General features: G+C 45.3%; 1 protein-coding gene and 1 long non-coding RNA gene across 7 annotated transcripts in view; one reads left to right on the top strand and one right to left on the bottom strand.

Moving 5' to 3' along the window:
- Nucleotides 1-1,099: 1,099 nt before the first annotated feature.
- On the bottom strand, nucleotides 1,100-22,111 carry LOC121671300. 4 transcript variants are annotated; one of them, XR_006018473.1, is made up of 6 exons: nucleotides 21,363-22,065; nucleotides 18,612-18,707; nucleotides 6,523-6,672; nucleotides 4,138-4,239; nucleotides 2,546-3,666; nucleotides 1,100-1,773 (listed from the first exon to the last, which is right to left on the bottom strand). It is a non-coding gene; the product is annotated as an uncharacterized LOC121671300 (long non-coding RNA). The 4 variants fall into 4 exon arrangements; XR_006018475.1 differs by lacking the exons at nucleotides 1,100-1,773; nucleotides 2,546-3,666; nucleotides 4,138-4,239; nucleotides 6,523-6,672 and adding exons at nucleotides 10,125-15,426; nucleotides 15,511-15,659 and having other exon boundaries at nucleotides 21,363-21,480; nucleotides 22,025-22,111; XR_006018474.1 differs by lacking the exons at nucleotides 1,100-1,773; nucleotides 2,546-3,666; nucleotides 4,138-4,239; nucleotides 6,523-6,672 and adding exons at nucleotides 10,125-15,426; nucleotides 15,511-17,503.
- The window catches only part of LOC121671299 (LIM domain containing preferred translocation partner in lipoma), a 333,806-nt gene continuing 333,458 nt past the window's right edge, over nucleotides 22,108-22,455 (top strand). For 2 of the 3 annotated variants that reach the window (XM_042042721.1, XM_042042717.1), the window contains exon 1: nucleotides 22,109-22,199. The gene's annotated coding sequence lies outside the window, so the exon portion shown is untranslated. Of the gene's footprint in view, nucleotides 22,200-22,455 lie in introns of all 3 variants that reach the window. The other variant, XM_042042722.1, reaches the window with a different exon arrangement.

Here is a 22,455-nt window from a genome sequence, read left to right as displayed (position 1 = left end):
AGGTTCCCAGGGAGCTACCGAGCATCTGTGACTTATCCCAACAGCTTGCAGGGGGCCAGACTCAAGGAGAGCCAGACCCTGTGGGAAGGGAAAGTCCTAAGCACAGAGGACCACCACAATCATTTCCTCATAAAGCTTGCAGCCCTCAGGAATAATGCTGTATTCTCTTGAGTAGCTCCTGCAGGGACTTTATCTATGCCCATTCACCACCACAAGGTCTCATAGGACCAAACCCCCGCAGCAGCCTTGCACTGAGTGTCCTCTCACCCTCTGGGTGTCCCAGGGATGTCCCCAGTCTGTGCTGTAAGCAAGCATGGGGAGAGTGGATGGAGACAGGGAGTCTCTGTCCTCTTCCTCCAGCACCGTGTGTCAGCCCATTGCGCTGGAAAGTGGTCTATTGATCAAGATCCACTGCCAGTTATTTCCCGGAGAAGCATGTAGTGATTGAAGAAAGGTTTCTGCCTCTGAGACGTATTTTTCCCCCTGGAGCAGTGCACTTATCTCCTGTTCCACTACCAGAACAAGAAGGAAGGGCATAAGCCAGCCCAAGGTTATCATTGTCTTATAAAAGGCAATGTTGGAGATGGTCAATGATGGGCATCAACTGGAGGACCTTAATCCCCGCTCATCCCATTTTGACAATAAAATCACATGTTTTTATAATAAAAGCTTCCACCTGGAGAGCTTGATGAAAAGCACAGGGAAGTGTTGGTTCTAGGCAGGAATTTGCTCTACTATTCTGCTCCTCAGGAGCTTTCATAAGTAGGTTTCTTTGCTACCACAACAGAAAGAACACCCCTTTCATAATGAATTGCCTTCAACTACCATTAGCCAAGCTTAGGGGCTTTTTTTTGTTTTTGTTTTTTTAAATGTGGGAGCATAGAAAATTAAATCTCTGCTGGATTTTTTTTTTTTTGCAATTATTTTAAGCACTGTGAATAAACAGGGAGTGTCTTACAAACACCTGTTATTTTTCCCATCGTGAGTTTGGCTGCTGCTGAACAGTCAGAAATGCTGCTCTTTATAGGATAAAGTGTGTTTGTCTGGCAGAGAAGAATAGGGTTTGTTTTCACCACAGAATAATGCACTGGCTGCTATATAAAGTGCAGCACCAACTTTTATTGAATAGGAGGCATTTAGTCCCTGGCTTCCTCCTGGTTGCTGACAGATTGGTGAGACTCAGTTGCTCCCATCCCAAAAGAGGCACCTCAGACCTGGGCAGAAGGAACTGGGGCCATTTCACTGTCAACTTCTCAAAGCTTCTGGGTCTGCTGTGAATATGGACATGAGCTTCAGCATAAGAATTGATTGAGATCTAGCTCTCAGCCTTCTTCTGGAGAAATCAGAAGGTGCCAAGTCTGGACTTCTGAACTTCAGTAGGAGTAAAGTCCATCTCAAAGTCCATGTTCCCAAAACAGTGCAAAAGGAGGATCTGGAAACAGTTCTGGGAGATTCTCATGATCATCTGCTTTCTCTTTACCCCTTTTCCCCATCTCCTTGTCTGGATGCTGCAGGCTGACAGTACCATGGGGACAGGGTAAAGGTTGCTGCTCATACAGTATTGTTCAGAGCATGAGCAGAACAGCGCAGGGACCTGAGGCAGAGGGATTACAGCAGCAGTTGGTTGGCTGAGCTGACCTGATTGAGCTGACACTTCCTTCTTTTCCAGCCTTAACCTTTGCTGAAGGTTGTCACCTCCTCTCGCCTGTCCTCCCTCTGGGTGGGAGGAAGTTACAGAGCAGCTGAGCAGGAGCCTCGTGAGCAGGACATGGTCTGAAGGAAGGGAAAGAAGAGGTCAGGGGTGGCTGGTGCTCCATAGAAGAGACAAAGCACAAGGGCTGACAGCAATGGATTTGGAGCATGTACTTGGTATTACAGGTCAGGCTTGAGGTGACCTGACCAGTGACCATTCCACAGAGACAGCTGAGATCATTTGTCCTTCTTCCCTCAGGTAGCAACCAACCACCAGCGCTGTTTTTCAAGTACGTGTCTAAAGACAGCGAGGCTCTCTAACAAGCTAAGACAAGCATCACATTAGCCCCTAGCAGGGATGATTTTAGCAGGGACACTTGCAAAGCTCTCTTGTAGCCAGCCAGCAAGTGCTCTGCCTCCTGGGTTTTGCTAGTTGTTAGTACGGGAGTAGGTTTGTTACTGCATTTTCTTGCTTCTCAAGAGTTTCCCATAAATCAGAGCTATTTCTGAGGCTCAGTTAAAGACCAGAAAGAGAATGCAGGAGAGAGGTGAGGGGGCCCTGAGATTAACTTGCTCCTGTTGGTGCTTGTGCTTTTTGAGCAGTTCAGATATCGGTCTGGCCAGTTTTCTCCCTTCTCCTACTGGTCTGTTACTGGTTCTGCACTGGATCTGTGCTCTGCCAGGCTGAGGTGTCCTGAGCAGGACATGGTGAAGGGACAGAAGGGAAAGATGATCCCATGTGTGAGGCAGAACAGAGGTTTACCCACCAGACGTTCTGTTTTAGCAAAGCAGTGCAAGTCAAGCAAAGCTGCTTGGGCTCTGAAGAGCTGAGAGGGAAGCAAAGAAATCTCACCAGTTTTACTCCTGCTGTTGCTCTTTAAAAGTCTCTAGCTGAGAGCACGTAGGCAGCCAGCCTGCATTGCTCACTCTGAGCCTCTGCATGGCGAATGGGGACACTCAGGAGCCTTCGCCAACTCTTGGCTAGTGGCAGAAAGGATGTTTTCAGTGGTTAAGGTGTAAGACAGGTAGCAGAGACCAGGCTTCCATCCTGGGCGTTGTTACCAGTAAACTGTGTGTGAACAAATCCCTCAGGCCAAAATTTTCATCGCCCTGCCCTTCTGAAAATCAGGCCACAAGTTGCGTAAATATGGGTGTAGGTACCTAGCAGTAGGCAGCCAGTTTGGAACATTCTGGCTTTAATCCCTGTGCCTGAGTTACCTCATTTATAAAATGGGGATAATTCTTTGCTACCTCGAGGGATGCTCTGAAGCACAACTCGATTGATGCTGGTGAAGCATGTCCCAGCTCGCTGGATAGCTATTATTCTATACTTGACAGAAATTGGATACGGCAGAGCTGAACCAGTGCTCTTGGTGCAGTTTTCTGTGTTGCCAGTGGACAGCCTTTGAGTCACAGTTCCTCCCCTCCAGCAATGAGCCAGAGCAGACCAGGGACATTTTTGGCATTGCCACAGCTCCATGTTGCAGTTTTACAAAAACCAAGTACTCCAATAGTTCTTCCCCTGCCTGTCACTGCTCCAGGGTGCTCAGACTGGACATAGGACATGCATCTTTCCCCCTGGGGAGGGAGATGAGTTGCCAGGACACTGGGGTGTGTGTTCTGTTAGGAACAAATTGTGTTTGTATCTCCTCAAGTTTATGTGGTTTGTTTTCATGTAGCATGAGCTCGGCATTTCTGCTGCAGACACAGATGTGTGTACAAGGCAATTAAAAGAGCAAATTGATTCAGAATAGCTCTGGATTTTGACACGCTTCCTCTGTCATAAAAGGATCTCTTCTTCTGCTTCACATGAGCTGCTGATACCAGGAAGTTTTCCCATTGATTTTCCAATATGAAAAAATATTTAATTCAGGCCATGACTTCCATGTCCTTTTCATAATCAGCAGCAAGACACTCTTTCCAATAGAACTGTGCTCCTTCTTCCTTCTTCCCAGCAACTTATCCCAGATACTCCTAGGAGAAACATGGATGATACATCACTTTTTGCTAAGAAACATATATTTGTATTTCAAAAACTCTAATGCCACAAGATATTTATTTGCACAATGCTGGCAAAACCTTGCACTTAGAGTCACTTCCAGATTTAAATCATAAGATGCAGAGAATAAGATTTTTTTAAATTGAAAAACACCTGCTTGGTTTTCATCTTCTGTCCTGTTGGAAACTAAAGCATAGAGAAAATCTTGGGAGAAGCATGTTATCCTAGGATTCTCTCTGGACTCACCCTCGGGGTGACATGATTTAAGTTTGGGTGCCTATCTTCAATGACAGCTGCTGTATCTTCTGAGTTTCAACCCTCGACATAATGACAAATGAACCTCCATGCCCACCTTTGCACCCAGCTGGTTTCATATCAGGCAGTTTCACTGCCCACACATAGGTTAGATAAAAGAGGAGTCTTCGACTCTTTTGCAATCCTCTTACCTCCTCAGAAACCTTCCGCAATCTGCATTGTCTTGAACAAAGGGTGAGTTAAAGATGAGTGGGATACTTCATTATAACCTCTGGCTGTGCAATGAGTCACACCTGTGATTTTGAAATGCAAAATAATAAATTAAGAGGGCAGTAGTGAGATTGAGCTGACAACCTGATAATAAAAATACTGGGCAACTTGTCAACTTCAGCTGAGTAACCAAAGAACGACACTTTCTGCCAAGCACAGGCAAATGAAAGGCTCTCTTTGCTGCACTGTTGTCATGATGTGGCCAACAGCAATGTCTAGTGGTTCAATAAAATGTAAACACTAACTATATTTTCTGGAGCCAGTTTCTCTTTTTGTCCTCATGGAGAAGGAAGGTTGGCATTCAGGAGTCTGAAGTAAAGATTGAGAGCTGGAACTCTGCCTTGTATTTATGCCAACAGAAAAGTCTCTATGACTCCGTTTACCTAAATGTAGATGACTTTATAAATGGGATTTAGAAAAGTGTAATTACTATTAGCCTGATTCTCAGAGGGAAGACACTCATAAATATTCTCTATTTATTAATCATCATATACAGTCATTTTCCTACAGCTGTCAAACTAACTGTCAAACTCTTCTCTTCATTGACTTCACTTGCTCAGTGGTACAAGGGTGTGTGGTATGGGCAGCTACCTGGGCCAGTTCAGTGTCCACAACACTGCAAGGTCACACTGCCAGCAATTTGGGGCACAGCTTCGTGAGCCAGCTTTGCAGGAAAAGGAACAGCAAAATGCCATCCTCCCACCATCATCTGTGTTCAGCAGCAGTTTGACACCCTTTACATGGTGATGCCTTTTCCATAAAACAAAAAAACCCCAAAAAACAAAAACCCACCAAACAGAATTTGGGTAGGAATCAATACTCTTCCCTATGGAAAGAACTGAAAAAGGAAAAGACTTGTCACCCACATGTTTTCTCCTTTGGGTGACTACAGGAATAGGTATTTGCTACCAGGAAAGCCTCTGTTGTTCTGGGCAAGGAACTCGCTCTCTTTGTCTGTGAGGGGGAGGAATGCTCTCGGTGTTTCTTTGGAGAAAGGTGGGGCTGCAGCTGTGTAACTGAGATGTTCATGTGGAGGTTTGGCATAACCCAAAATTGTCACCAGGACAAAAACATCCCTAAACAAAACAGAAACCTTCTCGATGGAGTAAAATCCCTACTGAAAGCCAGTCTCAGCTGTACAGAAAGCCTGTACAGAAAGCCAGTCTCAGTAACAAGGTGGCACAGCTCCTACCAGAACCAAAAGATTTCTGGACTTAAGAGTAAAAGGCAAGGTTTAAAAAACACCCCCCAAATGCTTTTTTTTTCTCTTTTCCTATTATTCCAATAAATGTGGTGTAAGGGAATGGATATTTTGGTATGAGGCAGAGCCACTGTGTTGCTTGTAAGTGGGCAAAGTACAGGTACTTATTGGTGCTCTAAGCAGGATATCTTGGCTTTTGAGCATTGCCCAAATAAAACAAAGCACAGGAGTTTTTGCCCATCATTACAACTGCACATTTAGTTTCATGATGTTGCATCTGGGCTGAACCTGTTTTCTTGGGGTGGCTTTATGACGTTGTATCCCATATCACTGCCCTATGCCCAGAAATTAATTTTTTGCCTTTTCTGTGCCTTTAAACTTAGCCCGAGAGGGGGGAGAAAAAAACTGAGCAAAACTTTCAAAGCAGTTTTGTTTCAAGGACACACAGACTCCTCTGCATCCTGCATCAGGGAGAGCGGAGGGAAGCACTCTGCTTGCTTCCCAGCCAGCTTTAGGTTTGTTTTTTTTTTTTCTTCAGAGGGAGATGGAGAGTTGAACTTTTCTTTTCCTGGGACTTCGATTTTTCCCTTTTTCTCTGCTGGACTGTTTTCAACATCAGAACACATCGGGACTTTTTCCACTGAGGTGGAGGCCCTGGAGGAGGGCCCACCCTGTCCCGGCTCCGAGGAGGAGGAGAGAGGCTACCTACGGAAGGACTCTGAAATTTTCCCAGGTTTCTCTCAGCAGAGCAAGAGGTTTTATTATTTAGCATTATTATCCTTTTCCCGTGTGTTTGTTAAATAAATAGTTTTTATCTCTTTCACTTTCCTCCAAGGAAAAATTTCTTTTTTTCCCGAACCTGGTAGGGAAGGGCTGGTTGTAACCTGCCTTCTATCAGAGGATATTTTCCTCCAAATTTGTCCAAACTGGCACAGATAATTAGTGGTGCCCAATGTGGGTCTCGAAGGAAAGTGAAAAACCTGTACTGATTACATTTTGGTTTGAATTTGCTGGTCCAAACCGGCACACCTGTGTATACTCTAATGTCAGAAAAATGACATTTGCAGCCGATGGGACAGTAGTGATTGAACTGCCAAGGACATACCCATTTGTACCAACTGTGAGCTGGAGGATGGCTCATGGAGTGGAGAGCTGATTTCTTTGCACCTCTGATCCAATCAGCATATTCCAGTGATGATTTTCTGTCTTCAGTTTCAGAGCTTGTAGAATGGTCTGGCTTGCCAGGGACTCGACACTGAAATGACAGAGACAGATCTAGACTGAGTCTAGCTGGAAAGTGGAGCACACCATTTTTAGCAGGAAGTATATATTTTTAAATATTTCAGTGAGATAATCAATGTGTTACAGTAGCTCAGCACTGTCTTGAGGGATTTGGTGCCATAGGCAGTCTGTACCCCAGTGCCAATCACAAGCCCATGTTCATAGTACCTCCTGCAGTAGGACATGCCTGTGTCTATATTTTATAAAAAACCAGCTCCAGGTCAGGATGCCAAATTGTTCTTGAAGCAGGTGAATCTGGCAGCAAAGAAAGAGTCCAGGCCATCTTCTTGGCCATAAAGTGGTGACGGGAAGGTGAGCAGGACAGATGGTGTTTGTCATGTCAGACACTTGGTGCTGCTAATCCTCAACTCTTCTCTGTCATTTTACCCAGTGAAAACTTCAAGAGAAACCTCCACTTTCCCTGGTATGTTCATGAATTTAATCCAGTAGGAGCTAGAAAAGCCAACCAGCCACATGCCCACAGCGAACAACCCTTCAGGAGGTGTCATGGCTGGCTACAGTTGCAACCTGTCTCCTCTAACTCCTCCAACTGAATGGCCACATCTTTATTTACATTCTGAGATTTGAATTCATACTCTGACCTGTGCAGTGAGACATGTCTCTTTCTCCACCACTGCTGCTTGCCAGGGAATGCACAAATAAAGCAAGGTACCCCCTCCTGCCACCAAGGACAAAGTGCTCTTATTAGTCAATAGCTGCTGGCGAGCCCTGAAGGCTGGACATGCTTCTTGTTTCAGCAACCTGGAGTGAACATGGAAAGCACCTGGCTACAAGGGCTGTAAACAAATAGAGACTTGACTGGGAGTTGCCACATAGCACAGGAGTTTAAATGAGATACAAAGCCAGGCACCTCCTATTACTAAGGAAAATGCAAGCTGCCATTTGTCTCTGCACAGTTCTGTTTTCCAGTGCCAACACACCCTGACCAGAGACAGTTTGGCATGGAGGATTCGCTGGGCCTGATGCAATGTTCCCAACCTGGGATCAGATTAGTCCTAACCCAGGATCTTATGCAAATCCAAGGCTGAAGGAAGCTTGAGAATGAAATAAGAGAAAATCCCCCTGATCAAGGTTGCTGATAAAAGCAGCCGCCTCCAGCCGGTGAGCAGCACCACCCACGGCCCGGCTCCTGTCGTGCCAGGCTGGGCAGGGGCTGGGGTGGCTAATGACAGTCCAGCACCGAGAGCCCATCAGGCAGGAGGAGAACAGGATGTTGTCCCATCCCACGCACAGAACAGCTCTATCTGAGTGAGCAGGAGGCCCTGCCAAAAACACAGACAGAGGCAGACGTGTATTCCACCATCTGTGGGGAGTCCTGGGGCAGCTGTGCTCATCTCTCAGCGGTAATGGCTGTGTGGAGGGGCTGAGTGTAGGCACTCTTCATTTTTCTGGGCTTGCTAGATATCCTCTGTTCAGTGCATTATGTATCTGCTTTCTAGTGTGGACAAGATTTAGGAGTTAAGAGGGTCTCCAGGGTGCCTGTATTTCCTACCTGCTTACAGACAGTACTCACAGAGTGTTTGTTGTGGTGTACCTTCACTTAGAAGGGATTTACTCTAGTTATCCCAAATATTAGGAGTGGAACTAGGTCCCACAATTTGTTTCACACCAATAAATGCCATTCAAACGGCAGCAACTTCTCTCCCCTGCTCTTGATGCACAGGGTACACACTGCAGCGAAGTAGAAAGTGCCGCAATTGCAGAAACAACTTCTAGTAGCCACTGTGATCCCTGTTAATTACTCTTCTTAACCTCCCCTGGTGCCTTACAGATGCTTGATGGCTGCTCAGCAAAGCCAAGTCCTACCTGCGCAAGACTCTTGGTATCTGGTATCAACGTGACTAAGATCGACTTGCAGGTTCCGTCACTTACCATTCCCAAGAAACTTTCTCCTGGAGGCAGTCAAGGCACAGGGCTGCCATGGCAGGTATTTTGCCCAATTAAGCAAGTGAGCAGTGCTAAGTGGCTGGTTGACATTTAGAGCAGAGCAGAGCAGAGGAAGACAGACTGGGGGGAGATGTTGCAACCTTGTTTGTGTTGGCAGTGGATGGGGTTGCGAAAAAGCCGTAAGAGAAAGTAACAAACAAAGGGTGTGTCTTGAAAGGAGGTTGAGTTCAGAAAACTTTGCACAACGTGCAAGCAACACGTGCAAGAGCCAGGTGATTCAGAGCTGCCTTTCCTACGCTCTTGTGATCTAAATCCCCCAACAAAAAGGACTAGTATGTGCAAATCCAGCAAGAGCCTCCTGGCCTCTGGACCTGGTTTTCCAGGAAGAAAACCTGGCCCTGTTGTACAGAATGACACACTGAGGTGCAGCACAGGATGTTTTTAGGTTGTGTTTAGAGACTCAGGGACTGTTTAAGATCAGACTTGGAGGTAGTGGCCCAATATTTTAGCTTTCATGTGGCTGAGTTTCTTCTAACATAAAGCTCCTCTTTACATTGCCTCTTGTAAGTCAACCATTGTAAGAATATTTCAGATTCTTTCCATTAGATTGTTTTGTTCTGGGTTTTTTTTTTCAAAATAGGAAACAGCTTTTGTTTGCTTGGGGGAGAGGAGGGTTAGCACTCTGTGTGTGTGACGCTTTCACAGAATCACAGTTTGAGTTGGAAAGGACCTTAAAGATCATCTAGTTCCAGCCCCCCCTCCATGTGCAAGGTACCACCCTCTAGGCCTGGCTGCACAGGGCCCCGTCCAACCTGGCCTTGGACACTTCCAGGGACACTTTAAGAAATATTCTCTCAGTCCAGGCCTCTAGAAGAGCACAGCAGGCAGAATCAGCAGTACCTATTGGTTACAGGGAAAATGTACTTTGCAGCTTCTTTCGGAGCGAAGTGCAAGTGCTCCTTGTTCCTTCGTTTGACCATACAGTGTTAATTACTGTTCCACTGCTGTGGGAGCACTCCCATAAAACACTGCTGTGTTACTTTACCGTAAATTTTTCTGAGCCCATTTTATTTCCTGGGAGGAGTGCTTATAAGATGAACATGAGTTTTTCAGTCCCTTTGGGGACCTGTTTAGAGGTCCCTCATTGCTTTCACCATTATGGACAGCCTTTCACCCCATCTTGCATGGCCAAGAGGAGATCACACAGTGGTGCTGACTCAGTGCTACAGAGAGGGTTTGTGTCATGAGGCACTGATGAGGCGAGATGAGGCAGTGATGTCATAAGGGTGGAATCTGCATATCCTGTTGGAATAAACAGATAAATGCCAAGTCAAGCTCCTCCATCATCTCTTGCATTCTTAGATTTTTTCACCATCTTGTTTGTGATTCAGCCTTTGAGGCACCTGCTATTTGTCTGTTTTTTTCCCACCACTGAATCATGGTCTCATTTGCACATTATCCCTTGCCTGAATTTCCCCAGTCAGTGTCTAGACACAGATATCGCTGCTTTGTGAGGAATACAGGTGGAAAAGCATATTTTTATTCTTGAGGATCTCAGAAGCTTTTCTGAGAGGCAGAAAGTTTGCTCTCTTATTTGAACAACACACAGACTATCAAAAATCAGACCACGGCATGGGCAGAGATAGGAACACAATGTGTAGGAAACACAGTACTCAGATAGGGCAGCCAACACTGTGCTCTTCTGTGTCTTAGTCTCTATAAATCAGGCAGATGTCTCGCAGGCAGCAAATAAGGTCTACAGAAAGCACTCAAATCCAGTGAAAGAAGAAACTTTATGAATCAGCATGGTGTGTATGGAGGTCAGCGAGGAGGAAGGCAGAAGGACATTAACATGAGAATAATCATTTATTAAAACACTGCAGCCCTGAGAAAGAAGAGCAGGAATTGTTGATTTCAGAGATCATGTGTAACAACTGCCAGACAGGGGACTTCCCTTCTTCTCTACTGGAGTATGACCTCCATTCATACTTCGGCTGCTCTGGTTTATAGCTGTATGTTGTAGCTCTAAACCCCTTAGAGCCGAGTTCGTCTGCAATATTTTTTACATAAAGCATTTATTTTAACAGCTTCCCTACATGGACTGTGTGCAGTTCTTTGGGGACAAGGCCATTTTTCAAAGTTAGTGCTGCAGAGACAATAAAAAAGAGCTAAAAGAGATTAGAGTTTTGACTCTTACTATATATCAGGGAAATCTTACTGGAAACCTCAGACAGATGCACAGTAAAAAGGCTAAGCATGCTGCTTCTGTGATATATTTGCCTGAAATTGCTAGAAGACTCATATAACTTTTCCCTGTTTGCACTTGAGAAACAGATCGCTTCACTTCTTGATCCAAAGTTTGAGCAGTTCATGCTTGAAAAACTGCAAACCAAGGGGCATTGGCTGATAATCATGTAATTGTGCTGCTTTTTTGTCCTTTTTTTTTTGGTGTATGTTGACAGCACATAAATCATTGTAGCTTTCCAGATAGTTATATTGGTAGAGCTCTGCTCCCAGGATTTAAAGGCAAAGTCTTGCAACGTGAGGACTGAACATCAGCTGAGCCATGGCCACTATCACTGTCAGCTTAGCTGATAATAAAAGGAGGTTAATCCAAACTGCATCGACTGCAGGCCTGTGTACAGCAAAGTCACACTGGCTTTGTTTATTACAGGCTAAGAGGAAGCACATGGACAGTTACCACAGCTCAGCTAATATATGGTAAGTTGCTAAGCTTGTAAGCCTTGAGTCCCTATTTTCTGAGTCACATCTGACACAGGAAATGGAAGACAATAATTAATGAGATATGGCTATACAATAGAGAGAGATGGTGAGATAACCTTATTACAGATTTCACTGGATCTTTTACCAAACAGATGATAGACTCGTTATAAAGGGTGCACAGAACAAAGAGAACATTGACATTTAAAGAGATTCTGCTCCGGAAAGCAGCCACAGAATTGGCATGATGGGTTTCCGTGACTTTTATGTTTGGCTTTCGGGTGAAGGGACAGCTTTGTGTCTATTAGACCTGCAAAGTGTTGCAATGTGGGAGTTACACTGATTTTTAGTCTGATGAGATTTTGGTCTTGAAGTATGCTTCTGTTCCTTCCTCCATCTCTTTTTTTCCTTCTTTTTTTCTTTTTTTTTTAACTTCATTTTCCATGAAGACCAGCTAGCAGCAGCTTTTGCTCCACTGTTTTCTTTGTTTGTTTATTCTCACTTGTTCACAGGGCAGGGCTGCTTTTCCCACTATGCTGTGGCAGCTTCAAAGCTGCCTTCACACAAGCTTATACCACCCTAGTTTAACCAGTGTGAACTTTTGCATTTGGTGATCAACATCAGTTGTAGAATGTCTTATCCTTATTCATTTACAAACTCTTCTAACCAACCAGGACTGAAAAAACAGCTCTATTGATACTAAAATAAGAGGCTCTGCACAGCCTTGTGCCCTGATTTAGTTAAAATTTCTTAAAACTGCTCTCTTTTAAATTAGCGCCCTTGACTATGCACTCGATACGTCAGAAACATCATGCCAGGGTTGTACAAGCTATTGAGTTTTATCCTCAGTGATATACTCTAAAAGCCTTTGCTTTCAATGAGCCTGGAAAGTAAGAATTTAAATGTTTGTAAGCTTGAAGTCTGTGAGTGCACTGGTGGAATCAAAGCAGTGGAAATATTAGACTAATACATGGGGTGAGACAAAACCACATCTGGCTCTGTGTCACCTGTCTCTGGCAAAGCACCCTCGGCAACCCTGAGTGACTTTGGGAGCAGTGGGTGCTGCCCGGTTGCATTTGGGATCACTTGGAACGTGGTGTGTTTAAAGTTAGCGTAAGTCTCATAAAAACCTGTAGGTAACACCCAAACAAAAGGCTGCGCTGAGGCCATTTTGCACTTTCTGAAATGTTTCTCAGAATCTGGGTTTACAGGAAATTGCAACTTTCCGGTCTGATTCAGGAAAACATGAAATGTCAGGTTTTTCTCTGGAACAGAGATTTCAGCACTCATTCAGCCCAGCCAGCAGGTGAGGAGAAGCTTAACAGCAGCCCATGGAGTTAGTGCCCACCACAGTAATCCCTTGAGCAAAGAGCACATGAGGCTGGTAAACTCTGAAGGGGAAGTCAGAATGACCCTAACAGAAAACCTTTCCTAAAGGAAACCCCATCTGTTCAAGCTGGCATGGAGGAGTGTTCTCAGGAGGAGCGAGATGCAAAGTTCAAGGGAACTGCCTGTGAAGACACATGGTGACGGCGCTGGGTTATATAATGTGCCTCGGTGTGAGGAAGCTCTTTGTTCTATTTACAAATCCCTGTATTACTGACAAGGAAACTTGGGTGGCTGCCCTCCAAAGACACCAATGAAGAAAGAAAGAAAGGTGGGTTTTTCTTGTCTTGCAGCTCCCATAAATCCCCTCCTATTCTTAAGTGTGATTTTTAAAATTATTTTTCTTTCCCCCATGTATAATCCCATTGCAGGTTTTACAAGTGTAATTACAAAGCAATTAAATGTGGGAGCAGTGAAGAAGACTGCACCAAGGAATGCTGAGCCTATTTGTTTGAAAACTCCACAGGTGCTGGTTACAACTTGGAAACACCAAGGTTATTGTGTCTGAAGAGTATTGTTTCATCCACAAAGAGGTCAAATACCAGAGAACATTCTTGGATATTATGTTAGATTTAAGTGAGACTTGTTCCTCAAAGACTACCTTATAAATCAGCTTATCTGATACAAAAGCTCCCAAACCCTGAGAAAACTCAGGGTGAGATTGGAACACCAAGCGAGAGGATAGAGCAGAGGTCACAAAATCATGAATAATGCAGAGTAAAGGGATAGAGAATGAATAATCACTCTTTGCTATAGCATGAGAATACTGATTTTCATTAGAAAACAATCACAATCATTTTTCTCTGCAGAAATGGGCTCTTATTAAATAGACCCCTAAGTCAATCTCTGGGACTCTGCCTCTACCATTCACTTTTCTGTACTCCTCAGTAAATATGTAGACTGAATGGTGTAGAGCTGTAATGTCCTCTGGGAATAACCCTTGGTACCTGTCACTAAACCCATTCTGTATTTTTGCTGGTGAACAGTTTGGCTGTAGACTAGATACTGTTCTTGTATTCACTGAAAAATTTATTTTGTGAGATTTTCATCATTAGCGAATAACAAGTTCCGTTTAATTTCCTGGGTACTTTGGGGCAAAAGGCATTTATTTGGTAAAAGCACATTATAAAGAACTACAAGGTTGGGATAGTCCTTCCAAGTCTCGCTCAAACTCCATTTCAGACACCAGGAGTCCTTTATCTCAGCTCTCTATCTAGGAAAATATTTACCCATTATAATGACCTAATCACAGGAAGGGGCCAGGGCCCAATTTTCTCATTTGCCTGCCTGTATCATCGTGGGGTGAGGCTTGATGCAGGGTGTGTACCAGTCCCAGACCCCTGTGCAGAGCCAGCAGTTGGTGCTCAACACCAACAGCGTCAACCAGTGCAATGCTCTGGGTGCTCTCAAACGCTGCCTGGTGATATTCAGCTTCTCCATCAGTGCCTTCCTACCATGTGAGCAGCATAGCCACCTCATCAGGAATCTCTGGAGCAACATGGATGTGGCCAAAGCAAGGCCAAATAGGTTGTTGTTCCTACCTGAATGTAAAGAATGAGTGAAAGATCTTAACTGAAAGGCACTGGAACCATTCTGCTTAGGACAAAAGCAGAGCAGGAAAGAGCCCAGATGAAGTCATGGCCCTTCACAGAGCTGCTGTGTTTCCACAGGTGAAGATGCAAGCTGATCTCTCTGTAATAAGATAGGGTGGGAAAGGTTATATTATTAGGTTGCTTGTTGCCTTAAACCCTTCTTCTCTGTAATGCTAAATAAAACAAATGCTTCAAGGATATAGGTCATTATCCCTGATCAGCTGCCTAAAGGGAGGAAACAGAGGGTGGTAAACAGCTGACACATGGGTGTAGCCAGCTTTTGATTTAATAGTGGGGAAAAGTGGCATTTTTCAGTCTATGCTTGGGAGGGGTGAGATGTTGAACAGGTGAGATGGACCTTCAGAAGTTCTGCAAATGCTGGACCTTGTGGCTGAAATGTAGGCAAATACCAACTGATTTTTTTTCCTCTTTTCCCTGCAGTAGGTGTGGGACTAAGAAACACAGGTGACACCAAAATGGCAGCTTCTCTGAAGCTTTGAAGCCATTTGACTCTTTCTAAAAGCTCTGTGTAGATCGGGTATTTGTAAGCATATTGCTTCAGGCTCACAACCTCAGCCAGCTCTTACTAGGAAAATTATCACATTCCTGGAGCTGTGGCGGCTGTAGTGTGTCTGTATCATCAGATACTTGAAGTGTTCTGAGAAAGGAGACAGAATACACAGAATAGACCCAGAATATAGGTGACTCTGACATCTTGAGGACTTGCCAAGGCACCAATGAGATCCTAAGGTTTCTCCACTGCAGCCACAAACTCAGTGTTCTCAGGTTAATACTCCGAAGGGAAGATGGTGCTTCCAGTGCACGTTTACTCTCAAATTGTCCACTAGATTAGAGACAATTTGGAAGAGATCTGTGAGCAATCTGGTTTAGCTCTCTGCAGACATTCCTCTCCAGCCACAAGCAGCTCATGAGCAGTTTGAGCCCAGCTCTAGTGCCAGGGATCTGTCACCTCACTGGCAGCGGGGCTGGGCTGTCTCCTTGGTGATCCAAGTTTTTGATGGTGTGAAGAAATGCACATTCAGGGATGGCTGAGCCCAGGGATACTGAGGTGCCCTGCATTGACTCTGTGTCCCAAAGTCGGACGGAGCAAATGGAGTAGCCTGTGGGCAGAGAAGCTCTTGGTTGAGGTCAAACACGTGGGTTGAAATGGGTCTATAAAAATTCTTCAGTCAGTCCATACTTACGTGCTGTAAGGTGATATATGGAGTTCTGAGGGTAACTAATGGAGGTAAGGAGTCCATCACTTTCATAGCCTGGTGTGATCTCCCAGAGGTTAGGAAGGGCTGTTGTCTCCTTTTATAGATGGTGGACTGAGGCACAAAGCTCCAGAGTACTGGGGAGAAACATGTTGGACAAATGTTTCTCATTAAGAAATGTTTATTTGTCAGACATGATTCCTTTCATGTAGTGTGTGTGGGAGTGTATCCATTTTAGCAAGATACTCTAGGAAATGTTTTCTTGGACTCAGCATGGAATTTCTGGCCAAAATGATCCTTTGCTGTGGCATGGTCATTCCTGGGCTGGCTGGGAGTCTGTAGGTCAGATCGTGGAGCTGAGGCTGGCAAGATGGGGAATTAAAACAGGGAAAACTGGTTCTCAGTCACTTCTGGCACTGTGATTTGTTTTTCATTGCATGCTTTTTGTCCTTTATTACAAGAGAGAAAGTCCTCCAAAATGTGGAGAAGTCCCATTTTTGTCACAGTAGAGATGGGAAAGATTCCAGACTCTCCAAGATATTGGCAAATGGTGGAAGCTTTTCCAGCTCAGTTCAAGCTGCAACTTTCCCCAAGTCCCACATCTGTTCTGTTGCAGAGCTGCATACTTAACCCTGGTTTTCTGCATAGAAAATGATGTAAATAAAACTATTTGCTTTTGAGAACTATTACTGCCTAATCACCTAGTGGAGAAAGGGCAAAGCTGGCAGCCAGGAACTGGAGACCCAGCAGCCATGTCCTCTCCTTTTGACTTCATTGTCCTCTGTTTACAAGTGGGTATGTCAGACTGGTCACACCTCTCAGTTCTCAAGGCAGTTGTTTTCCAAAGCAAATACTTCTCTTTACATCATTTTCTTTGCACGTATCTTTAGTATAAACCAAATTGACCTCTTGCTTTTTCAAGGCTTTAAATAATTTAGGACCTTTGTAGGAGGCAGATAGGTGTTTTGAAGCACTCCACGGAGGACACCTCCTGAGCCAGCAAATCCAGAGCTTTGCTGTTGCATAGGGCACTGTCTGATGGCACTATGGGATTTGGGCTACCTAGTCCTCTGGGAATATCCACCTCAAGTTACTCATCCTTGCAATTACCAACTGCACAGCTTTTGATTTCTTAAACTCTTCTCATCAATCCTGTTCTTTGCTTAAGTATGCCCAAAGGCTCAGAAAGGGAAATGGAAATGTCCAGGGGTCAAGCACAGAAATCAAGTTTTGTTCAGATGAAAACTATCAAGAGAGAGTGTGCTACCTTTGAGCAGGGAGGCCAGAGGGTCATTGGCTAATTTTGCAGTCTTGCCACAAAACTCCTCTTGGATCTGTTGTTCAATGCAGCTCAGACTGATTTTCATCCAGAATAGCTCTTCATATTTTAATTTTGGTTTCCTTTTTTTTTTTTTTTTCATTGTGAATTATTTATCCTGTGTTTCACCAAGGGAATCTAATTTTCTCATCTTCTCCCTTCCTAATATTTAAGATCTCTCTAGGTGTCTCCATAATACACCCATGTTCCCTGATGGAAGAGGTTATAGGAAAAATCCACAGTTGGCATTTTTAGCTTGCAGAGATAATATTTTTGTGGCTGTATACATTTCTGTGTGCTGGAACTCTATTTACTTTAGCAGAAGAGCCCGTAAGATTGATGAGAGAAGCAACATATTTAAAATATATGTTTTGCAAATGTGTTAATGACTCTATAGGCTATAGGTCCCTGTGGAAATAAGAAGAGGCATTCTTTTAATAACAATGGAGCGCATCCAATTTTTCTTCCTACTTAAGTTATTTCCAGCACATTCACTAAAATATTACCAGATTCAATAATATTTGTCTCTTTCTTGGCTTCTTACATACATAGCTTTCTTCCATGACAACAAGTCCAAGATATTTTGGAGCCAAAGCAGGAATGATGATGTGTTTTTGTTGTTGTTGTTCTTCTAACCAGCTGTCTCTGCTCATCTTGCTGTCACTAGGAGAAGACATCTGCTTAGTAGATTCAATATTTTCACTTTGATTCTCAACAGGGAGGTCAGAGCCCATGCAAAAATGTCCCCCAAAATATTTGTTACCACAAACGTTTCTTTTAAGACTGAGGTACTTTGTTTATTTAGTGTAGGCTCCATAAAGTATTTAACTGATTCCCTTCCTGTAAAGCAAAGCACTTATGATTTCAATGCTAAAATCTGGACATGAGACATTTACCATCAGTGAGATACTGTGCAAGATATCAGATGGTCTAAAATACAAAGTCTAGTGGCTTCTGCTTTAATTATATCACATCATTTTGATGAGATACTAGAAGTTTGCTTTTTTCCCCCCACTAAACTGAGACCCAGAAAGTGAGGATTGTTAATGAAGTTATCAACTTCTTTACCAATTCTTTGTGTTAATTTCATCAAAGTTCGTTAGAGAAAAGGAGGAGTGCTAGTAATGGTTTGGATGTGCCAAAATGCTTCAGGCAGTTCTTTCTTCTAGGCAATTCTCCTTCCTCATTAATCAAAGATCCAGTCTAGCAAAACACTTCAATCCTTAAATCTACCCTGTTCAATGGAACGCTTAAACCTAAGCTAAAATCTCTCTGGGCTCAAATTGGATTTAAGCATGTCCTTAAAATGAAGTATGCTACACTAGCACATTGCTCAACTGGAATTTAGCAGTTTTACAAATCTTTACCATTCCTGAGGCACAGGCAGCTATGGCCTAGACTGTAGATGGAGCAGAGCAGGGAGCATGGCCTGAAATACGTGCAGGGAGGTCTATACTTCCCTGAGCTACCCCAAACTCACCATGGCCAACAGTGAAATGATATGGAAATAGACAGGACTGATGGCCAGGTAAAACTGAGCATCTTGTTAGCCACTTGCAACTCCAAAATGTGCACAGAGATGGAGGGTTTGATGATGGTTGCTATCTCTGACACACTCACAGAAAATTGGGGTGTTTGTTGGAAATTGTATTTCTCATCAGTGAAGATTCCCTTGGGGTTTTGGCCCAGTCTCAATTGCTGTCAGAGATCTGTGATTCACTCAAGCCTGCTCAGTACTGTATCTTGCATTCCTGTCTGGGTGCAAACATACCTGCAAAGTGGGGAATGACAAAGCTTGGCCCACTGCTGTTCCCAGATTCCTTCCACCAGGCAGCACACCAGCGTCTCTCAATCAGGAACAATCATCCTGTTTGGAAATTAATCAGACTTGCAGGATGAGTCTTTTCTCTCCCGTCTGCCTGCTATCCATGCTGGTGTTTCCTCATTCCTTCCCCAGTGCCACAGGAATGCTATTGCTGTGAGCTCAGATTTTGCATGTGTTTCCAGGAATACCCGTTGGAGACTGAAGGGTCAAGTGTGACACTGCATGTCTTGGTGGAAACTGGCGTCCTCCTGGCGAGGCGGCTGAAAAGTGCTGCGGTTTGGGGCAGAGGAGTCTCCAGTTGATCTAACACTAATTGCATCTGATCTTTGTCTGTAAATTAGGTGGCAGCTCTCCCAAAAACACATGCTTAGTGTGTTTTCCAGCCTCCTTGGCTTTTACCCACAGAAAAATTAGTTCACCAGGTGGGTGACTTTCCTGTTGTTCTAGAATTGTTGCTACTGAGGGAATATGTCAGTTCCCCACAACTTCATCTGATTAGGAGCTGAATTGCAGCAAAAGTGACTTGGATTAGAGATAAAGAAAATGTATCCAACTGTGAAGCTCTGTAATGGATCCTCTAGATATTCTTATGAGCAGGGTAGGTGGACCCCTGTCCGGTATGGTTTAGGTGGTGCTGCTCCTGCTTTATGGCCTGAGATGGATTTCCTGTGGCTTCCTAAGGGCTCTTCCCATTCTGAGTTTTTTGTTTTTCGATTTTTGCATCTGAAATCTCACTGAAGAGACGCAAATTCTGAAAAGCGAGATTTCACTTGCTGACTTCTGGAAAATTTGCACAGAATGGGGTCTGATAGGAGGTAATGGTGTGTCATTCCCTGCTCTAAACCGTGTGCTTCAGGTTTCTAAGGGCTCCTCCAGACATGGGAAGGTGAACTGACTGGTCTAAAGTCACACAACACAGGGAAAGTAGGAGCAGAAGCCAAGTTTCCAATCTCCTAGTCATGCACCTTAAATGCTAAAAAACTTAATTTCCTTGAATTAATACTTGCCCAGGCTGACTCCTGTATTCCTGCTTCCTGACTGGCCTATGCAATGTCAGACATTTCAGTCTTTTGCTGTTTAATTCATTTTGCTGCTATGGTGCAGGGTGTGGTAGATATTACCAAAGGAATGATTGTATGTTTGCCAGTATTTTTGATTCTTTCCAGGCAAAGAGCAGATTTTCACAGCCAGGCTCAACACCTTGAATTTTCTACTTTCATTTCCAAAGTGTGTGATATTGGTCATGATAGGAAACTGAAAAAAAACCCAGAAAATTCATGCTGCGTTTGACAAGGCAGTGACTGTTCTGGGCAGCACGTTACAAGGGTAATGGGCTGCAAATCAAACTTCTGCTGCTGTGCTGCAGAGGATTAGTCACAGTTCATCTACCAGCAAAATGGAGGTAGCAGTAGTTGCTATCTCAAACTCTGGAGGCTCAAAGCTTAAAACTTTTGGGATCATTTAAAGGAGGCTGCCATGGATGGGCACAGTATTCTATCTTCTGTTAACAGCACTGGAAAATTTCATAAGCTTGATGGATAAAGAAGCAATAATTTTTGGATATGGGACAAGGAAAATATTTGACCACTGGTTTTCTCTGAAATACTAAATAGAGAACACTTGTCTCTCATCAGTGGGCCAAAGGGGTTTTTTTTGTGTTCATATACTTCCCCTAGATACTAGCTGACACAACACAAGGGCTGTTGCAGATCTGCAAGAAAACTTGAAGAAAAAAAAACCAAAACAGGCAACAGTTCCTGTGTATATCTGCCATTGAGAGCTCCACTATGCTGAGGTTGACAGACATGGGTGCCAGGGAGCCCCTGGTGATGACCACCTGCTCCTGGTGGAAGAAAATCCCACTGTGAGTTGTCCTCGGGGTGCAATGCAGGAGCATGACCTCGCAGCCCAGTGGTTGAAACACTCAGCTGGAAGGAGACAGGTGAAGTGTAGGTTCAGGGAACTGAACCTGGGTTTACAGGGCCTCAGGGGAAGGCTTTGGCTGCTCAGCTTGAGCTGCTGCTATGGTCTCTTCCATCTGGAAATCAGCCGTGCCCGTGTCTTTCACAAGAGGCCATGTTCACAGAGCACTGCTGGCTCTCTAGGTAACACCTATGGAACGGGGCCCGGGTGACTCACGCACCGTTCGGCTTTGGTTTAGGATCTCAGCAGGGTTCAAACACCGGGTAGGTGGCTAGGACAAGGCTGGGGTATTTCTAGTCATAGTCCTAACGCTGTGGCCGTGACTGCTCACGCAGATTTAGCTGCAGTGCTTCTAAGGAGAGAATCTGGCTCTGGCAGGCCTCTGTTCCTGGGGGGAATTTAGCACGGGGCCAGTGCAGGACATCAAATCAACCCCAGATGGGGGGTTTGCACTGAGGACTAAATTTGGGAAATGCCACACTTTCCCTTCTGAGGGGTCTGCCAGGGTGAGGCGAAATCTCTTGGGGTCTCCGATTGGGAAGTACACTGGTTTTGGCAGCCAGGGAAGGTGGAGAGAAGCTGAATCACAATTCTCTGCTGCAGCTTCTTAAGTCTTTTAGGCACTTATTGTCCTTTCTTTGTGTCCAAACGAGCAACCTTGCCCTCCTGGGGCTGTCAAGCACTGACTGTATAAGATGTAAACATCTTCTGAAAGCACACACCAGAGCCCTTTATTTTAAAAATGAAATACATTTGAAGTGCCTAAAAACTCACCCAGAAATCTCTTTCCAAATGAATTAGGCTTGGCAACGCTCCCCTCCACAGCCTGAACACAATGTAACCCTTCTGTCTTCCAGTTCTCTTCAGGGCAGATGCAGACACCGAACAGCTACTTAAAGGGTAACATTCCATTATAAAAACAATCACACTCAACATCCCAATTTATTTTAATTGCAGTCCTTAGAAATAGCCACAAAACAATCAAACAGAAAGCAATCAGAAAATAGTTTCCCTTCCCCCTCGCCTTAGTATTCTCGACAAGTTTTGTTTTGAATATGTGAGAAGGCAGCTCCTTTGGAACTCTCAGCACCTTTTACCTCCCCTCACCTTGTTCTTCGCCCCAGCTGGGGAAGAACAGATTAAAAGTTGCTTGGAGAGGCACCCAAAGAATCATAAGTAGCCCTGGACAAATCTTCCCTGTGAAAAATTGGATCCTGCAAGGCACAGGGTGCGTTTCTGTGTGTGTCTAAGGCTCCCTTGGCTCCGGGATGCAGAGCAGGAAGGTGATGCTCACAGGGTCGGGGCCGCCTCCAGCCCCGCTCCCCTCCCGCCCAGGTACCGGGAGCCGCTGCCGCCCGCCCCCCCCCCGCCAGCCGCGGCGCAGCCCCCTCCCGCCGTGCGGCCGTCCCGGCCCCGGCCCCGGCCCCAGCCCTTACATGGACAAATCTGCCTGCAGGGAAAGGCAGGAATTTGGGCCCTTGACGTCAGCCGCGGGCAGAGCGCGGCAGCCCGGCAGAGCGGGAGGCAGCGGCCGCCGCTTTCGCTTTTTGTTTCGGGGCCGTCCCGCCGAGCTCGGGGCCGCCGGCCGCCCCTCCCTGCGCCCCAGGGGAGGTAAGGGCCGGGGGGGGGGGGGCGCGGACGGAGGGATGCGGGAGTGCCGCGGCCAGGGGGGATGCGGAGGGGCTGCCGGACCGGAGGGAGGGATGTGCGGGGCGGAGCGCGGGAGGGGCTGCCTGGGGGAAGCGGCGGGCGCGGCGCGGGGGTACCCGAGCCGGGAGCGCGGGAGGGGCCGTCCGGGGGACGCTGCGGGGCAGCGGCGCGGGGCGCGGAAGGGGCCGCCGGGCGGAAGGAAGGGGCCGGCGGCGGG

The sequence above is a fragment of the Corvus kubaryi genome, unplaced genomic scaffold (assembly GCF_017639235.1).
Source record: "Corvus kubaryi isolate FWS band 111438036 unplaced genomic scaffold, C.kubaryi_AGA036_p1.0 37397, whole genome shotgun sequence".
In the NCBI taxonomy this organism is placed as follows: domain Eukaryota; kingdom Metazoa; phylum Chordata; class Aves; order Passeriformes; family Corvidae; genus Corvus; species Corvus kubaryi.
This window is presented reverse-complemented; position numbering and strand designations above follow the sequence as displayed.